Source organism: Aedes albopictus, chromosome 2 (assembly GCF_035046485.1).
Source record: "Aedes albopictus strain Foshan chromosome 2, AalbF5, whole genome shotgun sequence".
Classification (NCBI taxonomy): Eukaryota; Metazoa; Arthropoda; class Insecta; order Diptera; family Culicidae; genus Aedes; species Aedes albopictus.
In genome coordinates, this window is record NC_085137.1 from 332,544,047 (window position 1) to 332,551,334 (window position 7,288).

Consider the following 7,288-nt stretch of genomic DNA (forward strand, 5'->3'; position numbering starts at 1 on the left):
ATTAAATTTTAATTAAATTTTAATTAAATTTTAATAAAATTTTAATTTAATTTTAATTTAATTTGAATTAAATGTTAATTAGATTTTAATTAAATTTAATTTTAATTTAATTTTAATTTAATTTTAATTTAATTTTAATTTAATTTTAATTCAATTTTGTTTTGATTTTTATTTAATTTAAATTAAATGTTAATTTAATTTTAATTTAATTTTAATTTAATTTTAATTTAATTTTAATTTAATTTTAATTTAATTTTAATTTAATTTTAATTTAATTTTAATTTAATTTTAATTTAATTTTAATTTAATTTTAATTTAATTTTAATTTAATTTTAATTTAATTTTAATTTAATTTTAATTTAATTTTAATTTAATTTTAATTTAATTTTAATTTAATTTTAATTTAATTTTAATTTAATTTTAATTTAATTTTAATTTAATTTTAATTTAATTTTAATTTAATTTTAATTTAATTTTAATTTAATTTTAATTTAATTTTAATTTAATTTTAATTTAATTTTAATTTAATTTTAATTTAATTTTAATTTAATTTTAATTTAATTTTAATTTAATTTTAATTTAATTTTAATTTAATTTTAATTTAATTTTAATTTAATTTTAATTTAATTTTAATTTAATTTTAATTTAATTTTAATTTAATTTTAATTTAATTTTAATTTAATTTTAATTTAATTTTAATTTAATTTTAATTTAATTTTAATTTAATTTTAATTTAATTTTAATTTAATTTTAATTTAATTTTAATTTAATTTTAATTTAATTTTAATTTAATTTTAATTTAATTTTAATTTAATTTTAATTTAATTTTAATTTAATTTTAATTTAATTTTAATTTAATTTTAATTTAATTTTAATTTAATTTTAATTTAATTTTAATTTAATTTTAATTTAATTTTAATTTAATTTTAATTTAATTTTAATTTAATTTTAATTTAATTTTAATTTAATTTTAATTTAATTTTAATTTAATTTTAATTTAATTTTAATTTAATTTTAATTTAATTTTAATTTAATTTTAATTTAATTTTAATTTAATTTTAATTTAATTTTAATTTAATTTTAATTTAATTTTAATTTAATTTTAATTTAATTTTAATTTAATTTTAATTTAATTTTAATTTAATTTTAATTTAATTTTAATTTAATTTTAATTTAATTTTAATTTAATTTTAATTTAATTTTAATTTAATTTTAATTTAATTTTAATTTAATTTTAATTTAATTTTAATTTAATTTTAATTTAATTTTAATTTAATTTTAATTTAATTTTAATTTAATTTTAATTTAATTTTAATTTAATTTTAATTTAATTTTAATTTAATTTTAATTTAATTTTAATTTAATTTTAATTTAATTTTAATTTAATTTTAATTTAATTTTAATTTAATTTTAATTTAATTTTAATTTAATTTTAATTTAATTTTAATTTAATTTTAATTTAATTTTAATTTAATTTTAATTTAATTTTAATTTAATTTTAATTTAATTTTAATTTAATTTTAATTTAATTTTAATTTAATTTTAATTTAATTTTAATTTAATTTTAATTTAATTTTAATTTAATTTTAATTTAATTTTAATTTAATTTTAATTTAATTTTAATTTAATTTTAATTTAATTTTAATTTAATTTTAATTTAATTTTAATTTAATTTTAATTTAATTTTAATTTAATTTTAATTTAATTTTAATTTAATTTTAATTTAATTTTAATTTAATTTTAATTTAATTTTAATTTAATTTTAATTTAATTTTAATTTAATTTTAATTTAATTTTAATTTAATTTTAATTTAATTTTAATTTAATTTAATTTAATTTAATTTTAATTTAATTTTAATTTAATTTTAATTTAATTTTAATTTAATTTTAATTTAATTTTAATTTAATTTTAATTTAATTTTAATTTAATTTTAATTTAATTTTAATTTAATTTTAATTTAATTTTAATTTAATTTTAATTTAATTTTAATTTAATTTTAATTTAATTTTAATTTAATTTTAATTTAATTTTAATTTAATTTTAATTTAATTTTAATTTAATTTTAATTTAATTTTAATTTAATTTTAATTTAATTTTAATTTAATTTTAATTTAATTTTAATTTAATTTTAATTTAATTTTAATTTAATTTTAATTTAATTTTAATTTAATTTTAATTTAATTTTAATTTAATTTTAATTTAATTTTAATTTAATTTTAATTTAATTTTAATTTAATTTTAATTTAATTTTAATTTAATTTTAATTTAATTTTAATTTAATTTTAATTTAATTTTAATTTAATTTTAATTTAATTTTAATTTAATTTTAATTTAATTTTAATTTAATTTTAATTTAATTTTAATTTAATTTTAATTTAATTTTAATTTAATTTTAATTTAATTTTAATTTAATTTTAATTTAATTTTAATTTAATTTTAATTTAATTTTAATTTAATTTTAATTTAATTTTAATTTAATTTTAATTTAATTTTAATTTAATTTTAATTTAATTTTAATTTAATTTTAATTTAATTTTAATTTAATTTTAATTTAATTTTAATTTAATTTTAATTTAATTTTAATTTAATTTTAATTTAATTTTAATTTAATTTTAATTTAATTTTAATTTAATTTTAATTTAATTTTAATTTAATTTTAATTTAATTTTAATTTAATTTTAATTTAATTTTAATTTAATTTTAATTTAATTTTAATTTAATTTTAATTTAATTTTAATTTAATTTTAATTTAATTTTAATTTAATTTTAATTTAATTTTAATTTAATTTTAATTTAATTTTAATTTAATTTTAATTTAATTTTAATTTAATTTTAATTTAATTTTAATTTAATTTTAATTTAATTTTAATTTAATTTTAATTTAATTTTAATTTAATTTTAATTTAATTTTAATTTAATTTTAATTTAATTTTAATTTAATTTTAATTTAATTTTAATTTAATTTTAATTTAATTTTAATTTAATTTTAATTTAATTTTAATTTAATTTTAATTTAATTTTAATTTAATTTTAATTTAATTTTAATTTAATTTTAATTTAATTTTAATTTAATTTTAATTTAATTTTAATTTAATTTTAATTTAATTTTAATTTAATTTTAATTTAATTTTAATTTAATTTTAATTTAATTTTAATTTAATTTTAATTTAATTTTAATTTAATTTTAATTTAATTTTAATTTAATTTTAATTTAATTTTAATTTAATTTTAATTTAATTTTAATTTAATTTTAATTTAATTTTAATTTAATTTTAATTTAATTTTAATTTAATTTTAATTTAATTTTAATTTAATTTTAATTTAATTTTAATTTAATTTTAATTTAATTTTAATTTAATTTTAATTTAATTTTAATTTAATTTTAATTTAATTTTAATTTAATTTTAATTTAATTTTAATTTAATTTTAATTTAATTTTAATTTAATTTTAATTTAATTTTAATTTAATTTTAATTTAATTTTAATTTAATTTTAATTTAATTTTAATTTAATTTTAATTTAATTTTAATTTAATTTTAATTTAATTTTAATTTAATTTTAATTTAATTTTAATTTAATTTTAATTTAATTTTAATTTAATTTTAATTTAATTTTAATTTAATTTTAATTTAATTTTAATTTAATTTTAATTTAATTTTAATTTAATTTTAATTTAATTTTAATTTAATTTTAATTTAATTTTAATTTAATTTTAATTTAATTTTAATTTAATTTTAATTTAATTTTAATTTAATTTTAATTTAATTTTAATTTAATTTTAATTTAATTTTAATTTAATTTTAATTTAATTTTAATTTAATTTTAATTTAATTTTAATTTAATTTTAATTTAATTTTAATTTAATTTTAATTTAATTTTAATTTAATTTTAATTTAATTTTAATTTAATTTTAATTTAATTTTAATTTAATTTTAATTTAATTTTAATTTAATTTTAATTTAATTTTAATTTAATTTTAATTTAATTTTAATTTAATTTTAATTTAATTTTAATTTAATTTTAATTTAATTTTAATTTAATTTTAATTTAATTTTAATTTAATTTTAATTTAATTTTAATTTAATTTTAATTTAATTTTAATTTAATTTTAATTTAATTTTAATTTAATTTTAATTTAATTTTAATTTAATTTTAATTTAATTTTAATTTAATTTTAATTTAATTTTAATTTAATTTTAATTTAATTTTAATTTAATTTTAATTTAATTTTAATTTAATTTTAATTTAATTTTAATTTAATTTTAATTTAATTTTAATTTAATTTTAATTTAATTTTAATTTAATTTTAATTTAATTTTAATTTAATTTTAATTTAATTTTAATTTAATTTTAATTTAATTTTAATTTAATTTTAATTTAATTTTAATTTAATTTTAATTTAATTTTAATTTAATTTTAATTTAATTTTAATTTAATTTTAATTTAATTTTAATTTAATTTTAATTTAATTTTAATTTAATTTTAATTTAATTTTAATTTAATTTTAATTTAATTTTAATTTAATTTTAATTTAATTTTAATTTAATTTTAATTTAATTTTAATTTAATTTTAATTTAATTTTAATTTAATTTTAATTTAATTTTAATTTAATTTTAATTTAATTTTAATTTAATTTTAATTTAATTTTAATTTAATTTTAATTTAATTTTAATTTAATTTTAATTTAATTTTAATTTAATTTTAATTTAATTTTAATTTAATTTTAATTTAATTTTAATTTAATTTTAATTTAATTTTAATTTAATTTTAATTTAATTTTAATTTAATTTTAATTTAATTTTAATTTAATTTTAATTTAATTTTAATTTAATTTTAATTTAATTTTAATTTAATTTTAATTTAATTTTAATTTAATTTTAATTTAATTTTAATTTAATTTTAATTTAATTTTAATTTAATTTTAATTTAATTTTAATTTAATTTTAATTTAATTTTAATTTAATTTTAATTTAATTTTAATTTAATTTTAATTTAATTTTAATTTAATTTTAATTTAATTTTAATTTAATTTTAATTTAATTTTAATTTAATTTTAATTTAATTTTAATTTAATTTTAATTTAATTTTAATTTAATTTTAATTTAATTTTAATTTAATTTTAATTTAATTTTAATTTAATTTTAATTTAATTTTAATTTAATTTTAATTTAATTTTAATTTAATTTTAATTTAATTTTAATTTAATTTTAATTTAATTTTAATTTAATTTTAATTTAATTTTAATTTAATTTTAATTTAATTTTAATTTAATTTTAATTTAATTTTAATTTAATTTTAATTCAATTTTAATTCAATTTTAATTTAATTTTAATTTAATTTTAATTTAATTTTAATTTAATTTTAATTTAATTTTAATTTAATTTTAATTTAATTTTAATTTAATTTTAATTTAATTTTAATTTAATTTTAATTTAATTTTAATTTAATTTTAATTTAATTTTAATTTAATTTTAATTTAATTTTAATTTAATTTTAATTTAATTTTAATTTAATTTTAATTTAATTTTAATTTAATTTTAATTTAATTTTAATTTAATTTTAATTTAATTTTAATTTAATTTTAATTTAATTTTAATTTAATTTTAATTTAATTTTAATTTAATTTTAATTTAATTTTAATTTAATTTTAATTTAATTTTAATTTAATTTTAATTTAATTTTAATTTAATTTTAATTTAATTTTAATTTAATTTTAATTTAATTTTAATTTAATTTTAATTTAATTTTAATTTAATTTTAATTTAATTTTAATTTAATTTTAATTTAATTTTAATTTAATTTTAATTTAATTTTAATTTAATTTTAATTTAATTTTAATTTAATTTTAATTTAATTTTAATTTAATTTTAATTTAATTTTAATTTAATTTTAATTTAATTTTAATTTAATTTTAATTTAATTTTAATTTAATTTTAATTTAATTTTAATTTAATTTTAATTTAATTTTAATTTAATTTTAATTTAATTTTAATTTAATTTTAATTTAATTTTAATTTAATTTTAATTTAATTTTAATTTAATTTTAATTTAATTTTAATTTAATTTTAATTTAATTTTAATTTAATTTTAATTTAATTTTAATTTAATTTTAATTTAATTTTAATTTAATTTTAATTTAATTTTAATTTAATTTTAATTTAATTTTAATTTAATTTTAATTTAATTTTAATTTAATTTTAATTTAATTTTAATTTAATTTTAATTTAATTTTAATTTAATTTTAATTTAATTTTAATTTAATTTTAATTTAATTTTAATTTAATTTTAATTTAATTTTAATTTAATTTTAATTTAATTTTAATTTAATTTTAATTTAATTTTAATTTAATTTTAATTTAATTTTAATTTAATTTTAATTTAATTTTAATTTAATTTTAATTTAATTTTAATTTAATTTTAATTTAATTTTAATTTAATTTTAATTTAATTTTAATTTAATTTTAATTTAATTTTAATTTAATTTTAATTTAATTTTAATTTAATTTTAATTTAATTTTAATTTAATTTTAATTTAATTTTAATTTAATTTTAATTTAATTTTAATTTAATTTTAATTTAATTTTAATTTAATTTTAATTTAATTTTAATTTAATTTTAATTTAATTTTAATTTAATTTTAATTTAATTTTAATTTAATTTTAATTTAATTTTAATTTAATTTTAATTTAATTTTAATTTAATTTTAATTTAATTTTAATTTAATTTTAATTTAATTTTAATTTAATTTTAATTTAATTTTAATTTAATTTTAATTTAATTTTAATTTAATTTTAATTTAATTTTAATTTAATTTTAATTTAATTTTAATTTAATTTTAATTTAATTTTAATTTAATTTTAATTTAATTTTAATTTAATTTTAATTTAATTTTAATTTAATTTTAATTTAATTTTAATTTAATTTTAATTTAATTTTAATTTAATTTTAATTTAATTTTAATTTAATTTTAATTTAATTTTAATTTAATTTTAATTTAATTTTAATTTAATTTTAATTTAATTTTAATTTAATTTTAATTTAATTTTAATTTAATTTTAATTTAATTTTAATTTAATTTTAATTTAATTTTAATTTAATTTTAATTTAATTTTAATTTAATTTTAATTTAATTTTAATTTAATTTTAATTTAATTTTAATTTAATTTTAATTTAATTTTAATTTAATTTTAATTTAATTTTAATTTAATTTTAATTTAATTTTAATTTAATTTTAATTTAATTTTAATTTAATTTTAATTTAATTTTAATTTAATTTTAATTTAATT